Source organism: Callithrix jacchus, chromosome 12 (assembly GCF_049354715.1).
Source record: "Callithrix jacchus isolate 240 chromosome 12, calJac240_pri, whole genome shotgun sequence".
In the NCBI taxonomy this organism is placed as follows: Eukaryota; Metazoa; Chordata; class Mammalia; order Primates; family Cebidae; genus Callithrix; species Callithrix jacchus.
The window spans coordinates 81,647,789-81,666,471 of record NC_133513.1 but is presented as its reverse complement, the minus strand read 5'-3'; the positions used below and the strand labels follow the sequence as shown (position 1 = coordinate 81,666,471).

The 18,683-nt window shown below is 36.2% G+C and overlaps 1 non-coding gene across 1 annotated transcript; it reads left to right on the top strand.

Moving 5' to 3' along the window:
* The first annotated feature begins 13,130 nt into the window (after nucleotides 1-13,130).
* LOC118146605 (small nucleolar RNA U13) lies at nucleotides 13,131-13,231 on the top strand. Its single transcript, XR_004732455.1, has one exon. It is a non-coding gene; the product is annotated as a small nucleolar RNA U13 (small nucleolar RNA).
* Nucleotides 13,232-18,683: the final 5,452 nt, after the last annotated feature.

Here is an 18,683-nt window from a genome sequence, read left to right as displayed (position 1 = left end):
AAATCCATTCCTGCAATATATTCTGTGGGATATAGCATTAAATACAATAAATGTTATTATTAATGCAAATTAAGATGTTAAAATGTTTCATAAACTGGATAAAATGTAAGCAATCAATCTGAAAATAATCGTTGTGGTATTGCAGCTGGTTTAAGCAGCTATATTAGAAGTGTCTACATCTGGTCCTTTAAGCTACAATAAATGGGTTTGTTAACTATATCATTTAAAAGTGCCTAATTTGACCTGTTTAATCACAGCCTAACACAGCCTCATATTGAAATGAAGATACTGTCAGTTTCATTTAATAAATTTGCCTTCAGCGAGTTTATAAGTTACAAGTGATTGAGTTTCCCCTGATGAAGTACCATTATTTGCGCATCCGCAGAATTCAGACATGTGTTAAGGGATCTCCTTTATGTGAGGGGCTTGCTAAGATTGGTGGCTGGATGTATTATATATATCATGTATTAATATATGTGGTGAGAAAGGGGGAGATTGAAAGAATTAACTCACATGATTGTGGGGCTGGTAAATTTGAACTGTCTTGTGTGGGCAGCAGGCTGAAAACTCAGGCAAGAGTTGGAACTGCCTGTCTTGAGTCTAAAATATGTAGTTCTCACCAGCAAACTGGATTCTCAGGCAGGATTTCTATGTGTCAATCTTGAGGTGAAATTGCTTATTCTTCAGTAATTCTCAGTTTCTGCTCTTAAATCTTGATTAAGTGAAGCCCACTCCATTATCAAGAATAATCCCCTTTATGTAAAGTAGATTGATTGTAAAGATTAATCAGATCTACAACAAAGATTAATAAGATCTATGAAATACCCTCATTGCAACATCAGGCTTGTGTTCAAACAAATAACTGAGCACCATTGCCTCACCAAGCTGAAACAAAATGAACTATTACAACTGGTCACCAGGACTAAAATCCTAAGTAATCAGGAAATAGTGGCTACCTCTTAACCCCTGAAACTGAACACCAGGTAGGCAAGGTGCTCATTTCTCAGGGACTCAGGAACCCTGTTAACACAATATGGTCTCCCAGTGTCCTACTTGAAATCCAGGATTGGTCTCTGGGGCCTGTTGGCACAGGTGGATCCTGTATTCTAGCTGTCTTATCAATGCTTGGAAACTGCCCTAATGCCTCTCTACTTCTCAGAGGTTTTCGGTTCCACTTCTTAGTCTCCTTCAATGTGCAACTTCAGAATTCAGCAAATGTCTTAAGAAGAAAGCTAGTAGAACACTGGATTTGGCCAAAAAACATATGAAAAAATGCTCATCATCACTGGTCATTAGAGAAATGCAAATCAAAACCATATTGAGATCCATCTCACACCAGTTAGAATGGCAATCATTAAAAAATCTGGAGACAACAGATGCTGGGGAGAACACTTTTGCACTGTTGATGGGAGTGTAAATTAGTTCAACCATTGTGGAAGACAGTGTGGCGATTCCTTAAGGATCTAGAAGTAGAAATACCATTTGACTCAGCAATCCCATTACTGGTTATATACCCAAAGGATTATAAATCGATCTATTATAAAGACACATGCACAAGTATCTTCATTGCAGCACTGTTTACAATAGCAAAGACCTGGAACCAACCCAAATGCCCATCAAAGATAGACTGGACAGGGAAAATGTGGCACAAATACACCATGGAATACTATGCAGCCGTAAAAAAAAAAAAAAGATGAGTTCATGTCCTTTGCAGGGACGTGAGTGAATCTGGAAACCATAATTCTCAGCAAACTGACACAAGAACAGAAAACCAAACACTGCATGTTCTCACTCATAAGTGGGAGTTGAACAATGAGAACATATGGACACAGGGAGGGGAACATCACACACTGGGTTGGGGGTTGAGGACCAGGGGAGGAATAGCAGCAGGTGGGGAGATTGGGGAGGGATAACATTAGGAGAAATACCTAATGTAGGTGATGGAGGGATGGAGGCAGGAAACCACCGTGGCATGTGTATTGGACTCAATTCACTACACTTTCCTTCTCAGGAGACTCCTTAGCCCTCAAGGTCTCTAATTTTAGTTAGTCTAATCCAAAGAGTTAGCCAAAAGCTTTGCTGGATTTTCTGCTTCCTGGTAGGTGGCCTGAGCCTTCTACCCGCATACTCAATTTCTTTTAGTAGCAAAGTGCTTGAAGAAAAAAATTGATTCAAAATTGCAGCTCATCTCTGTTGCAGTGATCCTGTCTCTGAATTTTGCCTTAGGTTCCAGCTACTTTGAAAACTTTGTCGTGGCTTAAAGCAGATGTTTTCTGCTAGTTTTTCTCTGTTCTAATTATTTTCAGTGGAACTGTTTGTCAGCTGTATACCATTCCATCATACTCCTTTTTCTGTCTTTTGTAGTGTCTCTCAAACTTCTTAATAAAATACATTTAATTCTTCAACCCATCTCAAGCTTATTTTGTTTCGGATTAAGAGGTAAAAAAATTTTATCTCCAAGTATCTGAATTCCCCAACTTAATTTTCCCCACTGAGCAGAATAGCTATATCTCCATAGGTTCTGTTATAGACAATTTTTACTAATATTTTCTAGATTTATTTTTTATAATTTAGGTGTTGACTTTTACTTTGTTCTCAGATTTGAAGAAAGAGGGCTTTTTAAGAAAATTAATATCCAAGTGATAAGCTTGCCTTCTGAGTTTTGTTTTTATGTTTTATTTTTATTATATTATGGAAATATCAGTGTATTTTTTGGAATTTATTCAGTGTTATTTGTATCTTAATATGTGATCTCTTAATTTGAGTGTCTCATAATCACTGAAAAGAATGTACTAATTTAATCTATTAAATTATTTTGTTCTCTGTTTCTCAGAGTTTTAAATTTGTCCTGTTGTGGATCAATGGATACAAATTAACATCTACAACTATGACTATATTTATATTTGTTGTGTTTTCTACAGTTTCACTTTATGAATATTGATGCTATTATTCATCCATATGGATTTACTATTTTAGCATTACATAGGGCACTTATTTGTCTCTTTTAATGTTTTTTGCCCAGAAATCAGCTTGTCCCTGCAGTAGGTAACGTTATCCTATTTACATTTTTTTGATAATACAGATATGTTAGGTCTTAATTTTGTTGTGCTTTCTTTTTTCACTTCTTGTTTTTTTTTTCTTTTTTAATCTTTCTCTATCTGTGTTTGGCTTTATTTAGCAAAAATAACTAAAAACCAAACACAATCAACAAATTATGTTTGTTAAATAAACACACCGAATAAAAGACCATTAAAAGAGAATTCTTTTAGCTCCTAATATTACTTCTCCCCAGAAAACAAGGGTAGCAACTTCAGAGTTGCTCAGAATTTAGTCTCTTTCCTTTCCCTGTCTCACTGACAGATTGCTTCCTACAAAGATTGTGGGTTTGTGTGTTTCCTCATTCAGTTATCTCTTCTTTGCTCTTCCATGGAACCAGAAGAGACCAAGGAAACTTCAGCTTTTGGCCTTTATGCCCCATTCGAAACAAAGAATTGCTGACTTTGCCTCTTGGGCTGTACCACTTTCTTTGGATCCCCTTCTCTGCCAGCTTTAGGTATTCTCCTTCAGTGGCATGTCAAAGCTTGGTTTGATCTTCCCTACACTTGACAGTCTTACTTCTGTTATCACTTGGGTCACAGATTCTGTATTTCATTGTCCTTGTGATTTTGTATTGAATCACAAAGAAGGAAATGAATAAGACCTTTAATCTGGCATCTTAAAAGAGAAAAATAATAGCTAACCCTTAAATAGTACTTTGTATGTGCCAGGTACTGTTCGAAGCATTTTTTTCATGTAATAATTAATAAGTTTCACTTTAAGAATGAGAAAACAGTGACACAGAGAAGTGGAGTGACTTATCTTAGGTTAAAAAAGAAGGTAGTAAATAGATGAACCAAGATTTGATGTTAGGCAGGTGGGCTCTACAGTCCATGGTGCACTTTGCTATATTGGCTTTCAATCTCATTTATTTAATAATTACACTTTTTCTGCTGATGTGTGGTTTTCCTTTAACATGTATGTGAGTATACATACTTGAGTCATTTTAAGTGCTATCCTAGTCTTCCTGTTCAGTCATGGATCAATGCCATTCACTCTCTTTCTTTCTTTTGGTAGTTTCAAATGCATTTTAATACCTTTGAGGTCAATTCTCACTGTTTCAATTTTTCAGTTTTTTCCTAACTACTCCATTATCTTTATTCATACAGATGAACTTTGAAATCATTCTACTAGATTTCTAAAAATCACCTAGTGATATTTTCAATTAATTGTATTAAGCTTGGAAATTATTTTGAGAAGAGATAATACATTTATAGTTCTGGTTCACTACATTCATCCTTTATAAATAGCATTCTTATTTATCTGCAAGACTGATCAATAATAAAAAAGAGAAGGTATAAATGAAACAGAATGAAAAAGGATTTTGAACACAACACAAATTTAGAAATATTAAATGAGTACTACGAATAATTCATAAGTTTGGCCGCTTATAAGAAGCTTCTGGTATTTGAAACTTGCAAGGGATTAATATCTGGAAAACACAAGAAGCTCCTGCAAATCAACAAGAAAAACAGTAACAGACTACTAGACAAAGGAGATGAGCAAGCTAATGACAAGAGAGGAAACACAAAAACAGATGAAGAACTAAATGCATTAATAATTGGAAAAATTCAAAGTTTAAAAAAGTCCACTGTCACCTTACATGTTAGACTGGCCAAATTAGAAAGCTGGATAATATTACACATGTGCAAATATATGGGTATAGAATCACAACTGCTTCTGTGTGGTTGAGTTAATGTAGACAGAGGCAGACAGCTGTTCCAGGGAGCAACCTGTCATCTACCTTAAATCAACTATATTCATATCCTGTAACTCAGTGTTCAATTCCTGAGATTATGTCCCAAAGAAATTTGCATACAGGTCCAAAAGGGGACATGTACAATGATGTCAATCTCAACATTGTTCCTGCTGGCTTGGAATTGCATGTGACTTGCAAGTTCATCACTGGGGAATTCAAGAGGTAAAATGTGAGGGATGCAAACCACAGAGTTCTGAACAGCAACTAGGAGAGGTGCATACATGATAACACACATTTTATGAATGAATAAATAAGTTTTAAATAAATTAGTGTAAACAAAAGGAAGATGTCTGTAAATAGACCAATAATGATAATGATAACATGGTATAAACTGAAGACGACGCTGGCCACAGCTCTGCTTCTGAGATCCAGCTCACCACAAGATAACAAGTAGCAATAGAGAAAATCTCATGTCTGCTTGTGTATCGAGAAATTTCTTGCAAAATATAGCTTTGGTATTTTAGAGTCATACTAATCTTCTTAGTTCTGATAGTGAAGATTTTATTATTTAAATTATTTTAAAATGTATAATAGGATGGTGAAACTTAAAAACTTTTCAGCACAAAATGGCCAGGGAAATAATTTTGTTTTTTGAATTGCCAAATCTTTTCATCTTGAATGAGGTAAAGTAGTCAGACCTACTCTCCTTTGCCTGTATTTTTGGAGAAAATATCCAAAGCCCCTCCTCCAGTTCTATTCTTATGGCCAGGAGCTAGGAGAAGTGCTGCAAAAGGACTGAGTTCTAGGCAGAGACCATATGTAAATTTTGTTTATTCACTGAATGCTTTAGGCCTGCCTGGATCCATTCTGGTAAAGTACAAGCCAAGCACCAAATATGGGAGCTCAGCCCAGTTTATTTCCAATTTATGTGTTTTGCTATAAGAATGTTGGTATTATCAGCAAATTGGAAGATTCCTCCAATCTCCAATCTTAGTTCTGTCTTCCTAATATTTTGTGAACAGGTTAAATAAAACTGGTCTCAGGTACGATCTTTATGGGATCCCAATGCCTACCCTCTCTTTACTTCTTATCTCAATCCCTCACATCTATATTAATGCTATGACTTCCTATTATGAGATGAGCATCAATTTTTTGTCCCCATCCAACCCCATATTGATTCCACACTTGTCCAAACTTGCACCATTGAGATTTGGATGAGATTTCAATAAAACTGAATCTGCCCACATATAATACCATATTTAAGGACCTCTGGGGAGTTATTTTAGTTGATGGAACATAGTTTAATGACATAATACTATAAAATAATGGCAAATTTTTATATAATGCCTACAATATGCTACACATGTTCTAAGTACTTTATATTACTCATTTAACTTGCATTTAATTCCCATTACCACTATTTCAGGTAGATACTATTATTATCTACATTTTGTATATGAGGAAACTGAAGCACAGAGATGCTAAGAAACTTAGGCAAGCTCAGACAGCCAGTAAGTGGTAGACTCAAAATAAATCTTGAGAGCCGGGTTCCAGACTACATGCTTAATAAGCACATTAAGAGAGTAAATGAATTCTATGTCAAGTATATGATGGTGAATTTCACAGGGGTTATATGAGCATATGGTACATAATTATGAGTTTTTAGTGATGTCCTTGATGGTTTTGTGGTGATTCATCTACCTACTATATTCCGCAGTTCTTGGGAATGACTGGCCTCTATTTACAAGGTTGCTAACAAACATTAGGTATACCACTTCTGAAGAGGAAAATAATTGTTTTATGGAAAGTTAACCTGCTCATTTGTGGCTTCAACCTACCTAAGCCTTGGTCTCAAAAGCTCTAAGCTGTGACCAATAGCTCACAACTACACTGTGGTCAAATGTCTTCGTGAAGAATATGTTGGTAGTTCATCTATGTGGGAGTTCGATTATTGATTCTAAAAATTCCTTCTCTGATTGCATTTCTTCAGGATCAGGATGATATATCATTCTTTTCTTCATACAAATAAATGTATTTGAAAATAAATACACATGAGATTTCTGTACAATAACACTATACAGAAACAAGAATGGCTAATATAAAAAAGATTGACAAGAATTAATGAATATCTGGATCAATCAGAATTCTCATATACTGCAGTTAGAAGTATATTTTGAAATAGCCACTTTGTACAGTTATTATTTATTATCTACTAAAGCTAAAGATGTCCTTATTTTTTGATCCAGCAATTCCACTTTTAGGTATATAACCAACAAAATAACATGCACTATGCTCATCAAAGTATAATCACTGAAATGCTTATTGCAGTATTAGTTGTAAAAGCCAAAAACTGGCTGTTGGGGACAATCCCCAATACCCATCAGCACGATAGGTAAGCAAATGGTGATATATCCACACAATGAAATATTACATTAACCTACAGATACATGCAAAAATATGGATGAGTCTCACAGACATGGTGTTGAGCAAAAGAAGCCAGACCAAAAAAGAGAACATACTACATGAACCATTTTATATAACACAAAAACTAGTAGAACTTCTCTGTGCTGCTAGATTACCCCTGAATGGGCAGTGCTGGAGGGAGCATGGGGGTAGTTTCTGAGATCCTGGTGTTATCTTGATTTTTCCTTTGGGTTCTGGATATGTAAACATGTTTAGTTCGTGAAAATTTGTTGAGCTGAACACTTTTGATGTACATACTTTTCTTCAGATATGTTGTACTTCAATAGAACATTTTTAAAGTATGTGTATAACGTTTTCCTGCAGAGTCTCTGAATATGGCAAACTGTCAGTCTCTTAAGGCAGTAAGTGGTTTTGATCTTTCTCAGATAATGATCCTTGATTCCAGAGAAAAGCATGGCCAGATCCCATAACATTTTAGCCATAGAAGAACCAGACAGACCAAAGTGAATGTTTAAATTTTGTTAAACTATTTTTCAGATCTCTAAAATGGTTGAATGAAAGAAAATCAATAGTATTTTCAACTAGAAAGTTTGTTCTGTATCGACTTTTATATTAATTTTCTGGAGAGTTGAATTTGGAATTTCAAAGCTTATATAGATTTCTTTTGGGAGAAAATGTAAGTTTTCCAGTGATAGTGTTACTTATTATACAATTTGGGAGTCTGTGTCTATTTTGACAAAATAATTTGTGTTTACTAACATTCTAATGTATTCAGTTCTTTTTGGAGAAAGAAAAGAGACATATTTATGGATAATTTACATTGTCTGTTCTCTTGAAGTTTTGCAAATAATACATGATCAACATTCGAGATGTCATTTCTCTTAAGAATTCAAATTCAGCCATCATTGACAGAGAACTTCCTTTGCATGAAGCACCGTTCATCCTCCTATACTCATGTATCAGCAGATGTGAGGCCAGGATAAACAGGTGTGAGAAAGGAATACAGGCCCAGGAAGTTACGGGCAGATAAGGAGAACTTGCCAATCATTTCCATTCTTTTCTACTTAGAATGAGGGCTAAGCAAACAAAATATAGTCCATATTTTTTTTCCTCTGAATCAAACATGAGTTTGACTACCTTATTATAGGGAAATTTAGCAGCCCTTTTTCATCTGCACAAGACATTGATTGGTAAGAAGAAACAAACCACAGAGCCCTTTTGTCCCTTTATCTTGACCTTGGAATTGCTAAAGAATGTGCTCGTTTTTCTTTGTCAGAAGCTGTATTGGAACTGAAGAGACAAGAAATTGAATTTTGTAAACAGAATTGGGAAAAGACGCACTTTGGTTCCAGGAAAGGATTCACAGTGACTCCACTCAACACAAGTTGAGTTGGCAGCTTCAACATCTTCTCTGGGAAGCCCCTGTGTATCTTGGAGAAGTGATGTTACATAAAAGGGTAATCATTGTCATTTAAAAGAATTAATGTTTGGGTTCTTCGAGTGACATTGTGAGAAGAAAAATATTTATTAAAGATTGGCCTGTAGAAGGAAAAACTAGACCCCAGAGACAATAAAAAGAGAAAAAACGAGTGATCTCAACTCTCCTCCTATTAAGGAAGAAAAAGCACACACACACACACACACACACATGCCTGCACACACACACACACACACACACACACACAGCAAAAACAAAGGATAGTTGGGGTGACTGACATTTTATTCATTATGTCTTTCCCTTTAAAACAAAAACAGACTTGGAAGTGGAATAGTGAGACCCCATGGATATGTACAAAATTTAACTCTTAAAACTCCTTGACCCTTAGAATCTTAGCCCTAATCATTATTTTCACTTCCAAATATCATTCCTTGCATGCATTCATTTATTTAATTGCTTGTGCCTACTAAGCTTTTTTCCGTTACTCTATTTTGAATTTGAATTGAACAATGACAAGACTTTCTTTTGAAAAATCAGCTTGCAGAGGCTTTTTATCTCCTTCTAGACCACTTAAATAACCCCTAAGATACTACCATAAAAGCTAATTGATGCCAAAATATTTTTCCAGAGAGGGGTCATGGTTTCTGAAACTTAAGTCTAGGGCTCTCATTTGAGCAAAATCTCTTATTATTTGTGAATTTGCTTTCATTTGATTTTCTACTTGAAAATAATTAAATAATTTGAATTGGAACAACTTGAGGTACATCTGGAAAGTGCAGCTGCCCAATAAATGCTTGTTTATTTAATAAATAAATGAATGGATGGGCTAATCTACTTAAATCTGATTCTGTCTCTGAACCTGAGACAAAAAAGTGGTTGACATTGACTTTTTCTTGGGTGGTCCAAGAATTGCACGGGACACTGAAATCTCTAGTTATTTTCATCAGGAGTAGTCCTTTGGAATTTCTTTAATGAAGAAATCCTGGATATGCAACTAGCCCTTAGAAGAGATTATAAACTAATGGTCTCTAAGCCGAATCTAGCACCAAATGTTTTTTAAATTTATTTGACATTCACAGTCTTTTAAGTTGCTTTAATTCAAATTTACAAACCAGGAAATTTTACCTAAAATCATAGATTCTATCTCTTCTTTTACTAGGTCTGCACTTCTCCACAGTATCACACGCAGAACAGAATAGCAGCTACTTGCTTTAGATAAGGCATAGGCTCTATACCTTACTACAGTCCATGTTTTTCCTAAAAGAAATTACTCTTAGTAGGTATTTGCACTGCTATTTTTTATGTATGTAGTAAGCACATATTTCTCTGTGATACAAATTTATACTGAGAGCAGTGTAATACTAGAAAAAGTAGAAAAAATTCGTTTTTCTTTTATTAATTAATTATTATTACTATTGTGCTTTAAATTCTGAGATACATGTGCAGAACGTGCAGGCTTTTTACATAGGTATGTACATGTGGTGGTTTGCTGCATCCATCAACCCATCATCTACATTAGGTATTTCTGCTAATTTCCCCAGCCCCCCACCCTCGACAGGTCCTGGTGTGTGATGTTCTCTTCTCTATGTCCAAGTGTTCCCATTGTTCAACTCCCACTTATGAGTGAGAACATGTGGTGTTTGTTTTTCTGTTCTTGGTTAGTTTACTGAGAATGATGGTTTCCAGCTTCATCCATGTCCCTGCAAAGGACATGAACCCATCCTTTTTTATGGCTGCATAACTATTCTGTGGTGTATATGTGGAACCAACCCAAATGTCCATCAATGATAGACTGAATCGAAAAAAATAATCTGTTTTTCTTTTAATAGAAAGTTTATTTTATATAAAAATTAAATCTCTAAAAAAAGAGTATGCCTGGTTTCTTTGGGCATCTGTGCTTACAGCTCTTGCCTTGCTATCTTTTTAACTGTGATAGAGATTCTTTGCCTTTTGTTTCTGACAGAGCAAAGAATCTGTATCAGAGAAAAAGGATAGTAAGGCAAAAGATTTTGTTTCTGCTTTTGTTTATTTTATAAAAGTCACAATGGAGAGAAAAGCCTATTCTTGTGTATAAAACAAATCCCTTTCAATATTTTATTTTTTTTCTCTCAAGGTTTATCTGAAAAGTAATTTTATCAACCCATGTTGGAAGCTTATAAGAGACTGCTGGTGTGGGGCAGAAACTGGGGAGATAAAAACCACTGGTTGATTCAGACAAAAAGTCAGTCATGGGGTGGGACCTGGCATCACACACTGGGGTTGAGCCAAGCTGAAGTCAGGCAGGAAGCCCAGGACTGGAACACCAAAATCAGACAATTACCAAGAAGGGCCAAGTCAAGAACTTACTGGAAGAGCCAAGTCAAACATCAGGAAACTTGAAGAAGAAAATATGTTTGGAACCTATATCCTGCCTAGATCTCAAGACTCCAACACTCACAGAAGCTTGAGGCCAAGTTGGGTTTTTGGCAGCTAGGCTTATCTTAACCTTAAAACAAATTTTAACTCATGTTCTAACTCATTATTCTACCAGGTAACTTGACATAAACATACAAATGGTTTCTTAGCAACTTTTCTTCAAGTATACATTTTATTAAAGTGGAACACACATTCAAGTGTTCAGCTTAGTGAAATTTTAGAAGTGAACATACCAGGTAACCAGGATACAAATCAACATGTAAAACATTATCAGTACCTTTATGCCCCTTACCAGGCACTACTCTTCCAAGAATAGCCACTATGCTGATATATAACATACAGATTACCTTTTTCCTGTTTTTTAACTTTATGCTAGTGAAATAATACATTTTATATTGGCTTTTTTTGTTCAATATTGTATTTGTGAAAATTATGTATGTTACATGTAGCATTGCTTTTCTGCTGTTGTATGAAAATTCCACAATTTATGCATTCATTCTATTCTGTTTTTTTTTTTTCTTTTTGAGATGGAGTTTCATACCTGTTGCTCAAGCTGGAGTGCAATGGTGTGATCTTGGCTTACCGTAACCTCCACCTCCCAGGTTCAAGTGATTCTCCTGCCTCAGCCTCCCAAGTAGCTGGGATTATAGGTGAACATCACCACACTCAGCCAATTTCTTGTATTTTTAGTAGAAACGGGTTTTCACCCTAGTAGCCAGGCTAGGTTCAAACTCCTGACCTCAGGTGATCCGCCCGCTTTGGCCTCCCAAAGTGGCATTCGTTCTATTCTTGATGGATGTTTCAATCAGTTTTGGTTTGGTACTAGCACAAAAAATTCTGCCATGAACATTTTTGTGCATGTTTTATGGTGACTGTATGCATGCATTTCTTCTGGACATATGCTCACAAAGAAAATTGCCAAGTGATAGAGGATGCTCATACTCAGCTTTCCTAGATACACCAAAGTAGTATTTCAAAGTATTTACATCAACCTATATTCCCACCAAGAATTTAGGAGAGTCTGGTTGATCCACAAAATCACTAACACTTGGGATTGTTTGTCTTATTTATTTTAGCCATTCTTATAATTGTGAAATGATATTGGTTTCAATCAGCATTTGAACTTACTAAGCTGAACACTTTTCCTGTGTTGATTGGTCATTTGAGTATCTTCTTTTGTAAAGTGTTTTTTCATTTCTTTCACCTACTTTTTCTATTATGTTATCTGATTTTTTTCTATTCATTTTTGGGAGTTTTAAAATATATACTCTGTTTATGAAATTTTTGGTGATATCTGTATTACAATATTTCTTCATTCTGTGCCTTCTTTTATCATTGCCTTAAAAATATTGTTTAATGGACTCTCATTCTTAATTACAGTGTAGTCCAATGTATCTTTTTTTCTTTATGGTAGTGCTAGATTGCTTCAAGGTCATAAAGACATTCTTCTAAGTTTTAACCTAGAAACATCTTTGTTTTTCCCTATCATATTTCAGTTCACTATCTCTCCATTTGAAATTAATTTCTATTTATAGTGAAAACAAAAATTAGGAATGAAAATTGATTTTGTTCAATATGTATATCCACTTGCCTCAGCATCATTTATTAAAAGCATCCTTTCCCTTTCCCACTGTACTACAACAATCAGGTGTCCTTGAATATGTAGGTCTGTTTCTGGACCCTCTATCTGTTTCATTCGTCTATTTGTCTATCCTTGCACAAGTACCACACTGAAACTGCATAATTGCTTTACAACATTTCCTAATATCTAGTAGTGTATAAACTAGTAAGGTTTGGTTTCCTCTGTAATATTGTCTTAGTCATTCTTGGATTTTTGCATTTCTGGTGTAAACTATAGAGAGATCTTGTTAACTTCTACCTGTAGACACTCACACACACATACACACAAACTTGTTTGAAATTGATTGAATTTGCATTAAATTTGTAGACATTTTTACCATGTTGAATCCCTTTTTTCATTAGAATAGCTTTAGTACTTATTTATTAGGCTTTCAGCTTTTTCTCAAACTTACTTATATTTCTCAAAAGGCCACATTGATTCTTTTGTATTTCATAAGGGTCACTGGGTTTTTAGGCTTATGTGTGAGATGTGCTTCCCTCAAAAACTGTTATGACTGTGGCATGTTACCTGTGTGATGTGAAAATAAAAAGGCCATACCATCTTCCCTAGGAAAGTTAAAGGAAGATCATTAATATTTTTAAGTTTTTCACTATTTTGTTAATATATTCTTTTTCTGATTGCATAAAGAATAATTAAGTATAAAACTTTAAACTACTAAAAAAGAGGAGAGAAAGTCAATAAAATTTCATTCATTATCTCAACCATCTTGAATTAGTCTAGTCTTGCATTGCTATAAAGAAAGACCTGAGACTGGGTAATTTGTAAGGAAACCAGCTTATTGGCTCACGGTTCTGCAGACTGTATGTACAACAAGCATGTTGCTGGCATCAGCTTGGCTTCTACAGAGGCCTTAGGAAACTTACAATAATGGAGGAAGGCAAAGGGGAAGCAGGCCCATATTACACGACCAAAGCAGGAGCGAGAGAGAGGTGGGAGGTGCTACATACACACTTACCAAACTAGATTTCATGAGAACTCTATCACAAGAAAGCACTAAGAAAGATTGTGCTAAATCATTGATGAGAACCTGCCCCCATGATCCAGTCACCTCCCACCAGGCCCCACCTCCAATGTTGGGGGTTGAAATTTGACAAGAGATTTGGGCAGGGCCATAGATCCGAGCCATATCACATCTTGTATACTCCTGGGGAATATTTTGGTGTAAATATCTTCCATATATGCCACTAAAAGGGTATCATATGGTATATATATATATTCGTTTGTATCTTTCTTTGTCTCAACAATATTTCAGAAATATTTTCTTCCTAAAAATTGTCATTTAAACATGACTTTTAAAGTTGCTAAATAATACTAAGGGCATCAAATGTATGGGTATCAAATAAACTATTTAATACAGTACTTACTGGTAGTTTCAAATTTTATTTTCAGATTTTTTTCTATTGTGAGTAATGCTATAGCAGACATCCTTGTAAATAAATATTCGATTTTATGACTATTAAAGCTTTTTTAAAATACGGAAATAGAAAGTGGACACACTTCTAAATATTTAATTCCTATTGCTATATTACTCTGAAATGTAACACGAATTGATATAAACCACAGTATTGAAAGAAGGGCCCATTTCTTATATTCTCTGAAACACCAAATGGTGTTGGCAATAAACTACATTTGGTATTTTTTCCTAGAAATATGAAGCACATTTTCCCAAGTTTCCCCTGAAAACTTTAGTGCCACATGAGCTCTTTAGGAGCTATTGCTTGATGATGAGTTTTACTCTAGTGTTTTTCTCATATTACAGTCATATGATGGGATGAAGATTTTAGATATCAATCTCTGTTTTTTCTCTGCTTTCAACCTTCAGAACAAATAAGGCAAAACAGAAAAAATAAGGTTGATAATCAATAAAAAGATGGATTGCAACCCATAAAGGCTAGGGTTGGGAAAAAAAGCAGGTTTACCACTGGTGGAAATGTATATTGGTATCACAGTTTGAAAGGCAATTTGATTATGTCAGTATCTGTGAGCAGTTAAACACTTAAATGATACATATTCTTCACCAAGCAATTCCACTTTTGTGAATTTTTTTCTGAAGGGAAAATTATAAAAGTGCACAATACTCACAGAAATACTTAGTGCAGTATTGCTGAAACAAGAAGAAAAGAGAGAGAATGAAAGAAAATGAACAACTATCATGTAGAGAATGCCATGCCATAGTAAATCCATGGCACAGAATATTGTATTGATATATAAAGAAAATGCCGTATATATGAATGAATAGTTACGATACTCTGCAGTGCAAAAAGGAAAACGAAGACCAATAGCTGTATCAAGGAGGATTGATTCAAATATAATACAGAAATCTACACATGGAGGTTTAATTCCCTCCCTTCCTCCTTTCTTCCTTTCTCTTTCTTTCCTTCCTCTTTCTTTTACTCTTTCTCTTCTTTCTTCTTTCCTTCTTTCTCTCTTTCTCTCTCTCTCTCTCTCTGTCTTTTTCTTTCGACAGAGTTTCACTCTTGTTGCCCAGGCTGCAGTGCAATGGTTCAATCTTGGCTCACTGCAACCTCTGCCTCCTGGGTTCAAGCAATTCTCCTGTCTCAGTCTCCCAAGTAGGTGGGATTACAGGTACATGCCACCACACCTGGCTAATTTTTGTATATTTTGTAGAGACAAGGTTTTATCATATGGGTGAGGCTGATCTTGAACTCTTGACCTCAGGTGAGGCTGCCTTGGCCTCCCAAAGTGCTGGGATTATAGGTGTGAGCCACTGCACCCAACCTTCATTTCTTTTTTACATCATGATACTCATACACAATTATATTTTTATAAAATATGTAAGGGGAGGGCTACTTGTGGACTGAAGCAGTCAATCAAGGACCTCTCTGCCCAGGCCCCTTCATCCTCTCTTACATTTCAACTCAGAGGGCTGCAAAGATCAATATCTCTGCATTGCTGTAGCCCAATTATGGCCCTGTTATAACATAATAAGATTTACTTTTCTTCTATCACAAGGAATCAAAGGACAGAAACCCAGGAAGAACTTAGTGTAAAGTACCACAAATTTCATCAGGAACCCAACTCCTTCCTATATTTCTTCTCTGTGATCCTTAACATGAAGCTTTGGACCCTTGAGAGAGAAGAAATGGTTGGGCTCCAAGGACTATGGCTTAGTTACATGGCAAACAGGCAGGACAGTAACTCCTGCCTCCTTCTCTCCTATCTCTGTGAGAAAAAGCAGTTGAGGGGGCAAAGGACAACAGTGGGCCAAAGAGCTATGGAGCTGCTGTGGTCAAGGGTTTCTCTGCTTTTTATGGAAGATGGTGCTCATCTCCACAGGAGTTTGATTCTTCATTCTGAAAAGCACTTTTTGCATTTCTTCTGGGCCTGGTGCCTAGGTTCATCATTAGTTCAGAGATACCTTTCTGGGTAGGTTTATCATGTATGCATACCACATTCCACAAAATTATTCCTGCAAGATTTATCTGAAATGGCATATTGATTTAGTGCCTGTATAGACTCCTCTTGATGAGTATGAGTAGCTGGAGAACCAGTTTGATAAACTCATTCCTGCTTTAGCAGAAAATAATGCTAAGATAGGTTATCAATGTTCATTATGGGTGTGTGTTGCAGGAAGTACCAATTCTGATCCTGGGTCTATATATGTTCTTGTTGTTTATGGTACTGAATCAGAAAAGGCATGGGAGTTTGCTGATAACCATTAGGAAATAAGTAAGGGTAAAACTTAGGTGAAAAATATTAGCAGGGAGCCCCTAACTGAACATTGGCTGGCTGGAGGTAATAATGTAATAATGCCCCCTTGGACGAATCCATTTCTTGTTCTCTGAAGGACCTTTCTCCCAGTCCTAAATATGAGTCTCTAAACTGCTCCTGATTTTTTCAGAACTTCACTCTCATTTTCATTCTGCCTAATCTTCTCTATTCTAAGATGTTTACTTTCAACAGATGAATTTAGAGGGAGGAATTGCAAATAATAAAAATTGGATTTAATTCAACACAATTCATTGGTTAGTTGAGGTGAATCCAATTCCTCTAGTTATAAATTTTTAAATTTATAAACATTCACACAAGGTATACATACAAGCAAAAGCATATCAACCCTTTCTACCACTAACAGATAGTTTTCTCATTCACTAGTATGTCACTTTAAACTTTGAAAAAAAAAAAAAAGCCTTTTGATGCTTCCCCTGTTCTTAGAAGGCTCATCTTCTGCTTTTTTTGAGATGGAGTCTCACTCTGTTGCCAGGCTGGAGTGCAATGGCACTATCTTAGCTCACTGCAACCTCCACCTCCTGGGTTCAAGCCATTCTCCTGCCTCAGCCTCCCAAGTAGCTGGGAATACAGGCACCCACCACCATGCCCAGCTAATTGTTGTAATTTTAGTAGAGATGGGGTCTCGCCATGTTGGCCAGTCTGGTCTCAAACTCCTGGCTACTAGTGATCTGCCCACCTCAGCCTCCCAAAGTGCTGGGATTACAGGCTGAGTCACTGTGCAGGTCCCAGACCCCTTCTATTATATAATGAGAGAGCTCATCATGTACTAGATGCTGGAAGAACAAAGATGAATAAAACAGCCACTTCCCTTGAGAATCTCACAATATTAAGTATTTCAAATATTCATCAAGTAAGATAAATAATACTACCATAAAAGTGGTCTACAGGGGGAGCACTTATCAAGAGCTCGAAGCATCTGGGATTTTATTTTCTTAGCAGGCTAACAAATTAATCTACCATGATTTCATAGAAGCTGGTAAAAGACACAAGACTCTAGCAACAAAGACAAAGAACTCCATTACTCATGACATAAACATAAGTATCCTCTTTGCTTCAGTTCCTTTTTCCCAACCATTCCCACAAGAGTGCTTTAGATAGATGCTGAACAAACAGTAGATTTGTTTCACAGCTGAGGGCTCCTGAGCTTAGGAAGCCTGTGTCTTTCATACCACTCAGTAAGCAAATCCGCTATTTCCTTCAGAGGGAGACATTACATGTATCTTCTAAAGCTACTTGCCATATAAACATTCTTAAAAAGAAAGTAACAACAGGACAGCCAGTGCCTCACTCACAAGGCAGGCAGAACCACAAGACCCATGGAGAATTAGCTCTGTGTGGAAGTTAAGGAGGGTTTCCTGAGGAATTGCTTGATTTTAAAAATAAGTAGGAATTCACTAGGTAAAGCAGCAGAAAGACATTTTAGAGAATGAAAACTCTGCCAGCAAAGACCAGGAGATAAAATGAGGAAAGGACAAGGACAGTTTGAAATTACTTAGAGAGTGAAATAGTATTCTCAGTTTCAAAGAGTTGACCAAATTTTGGTCATGACTTAAATTTGTTTTGGCTATAAACTGATGCCATAGTAATCACAGCAGTGTTTGTGAGACAAATCATTGAGCTGAACACAGTGAGACTCGGGTGTAGATCAGAATGCAGTCTGCCGGAATGAATGCATTTCTGGCCCTGCACAGATGAATGCCCCGACACCTAGCCCAACCTCTCGCAACATTGTGAGAACATTGATTTAGCTACCTAAAGACAACATCCTTCCCATGGTCCCCAGAGCCTTCAGATCTGTCAGCTACTCCATGTATGTCTTGATGCTTTTTTCCTGAACATATACCAGAAATCAACTAGAACTGGAAATGATTTTTAGGTAGTCATGAGTCTACCTTTTAAACTGTTGAAATTCCGAATGGCTAAGTCTGTTGATTGCTTCTGGTACTACTAGAATTAATGTTGCCAGAACAACCAATCAAGCAGTAAAGATATCATCCTACCAGCTCAATTAGTATTATATGTGGCTTTGGGACTGACTTGACGCTGCCAAGGAATGTGCTCGCCAATGTGGAGAAAAGAATTATTGGTAGCCTGACAACCCTTCCTGAACTGGGACCACCTGCATCAATATAAAGGGTAGGGGAAAGAGGTGTGATTGTTAAATGCAGATTCCTGGGTGGTACTCCTCACAAATTAGCCTTCCTACAGGTGGGACC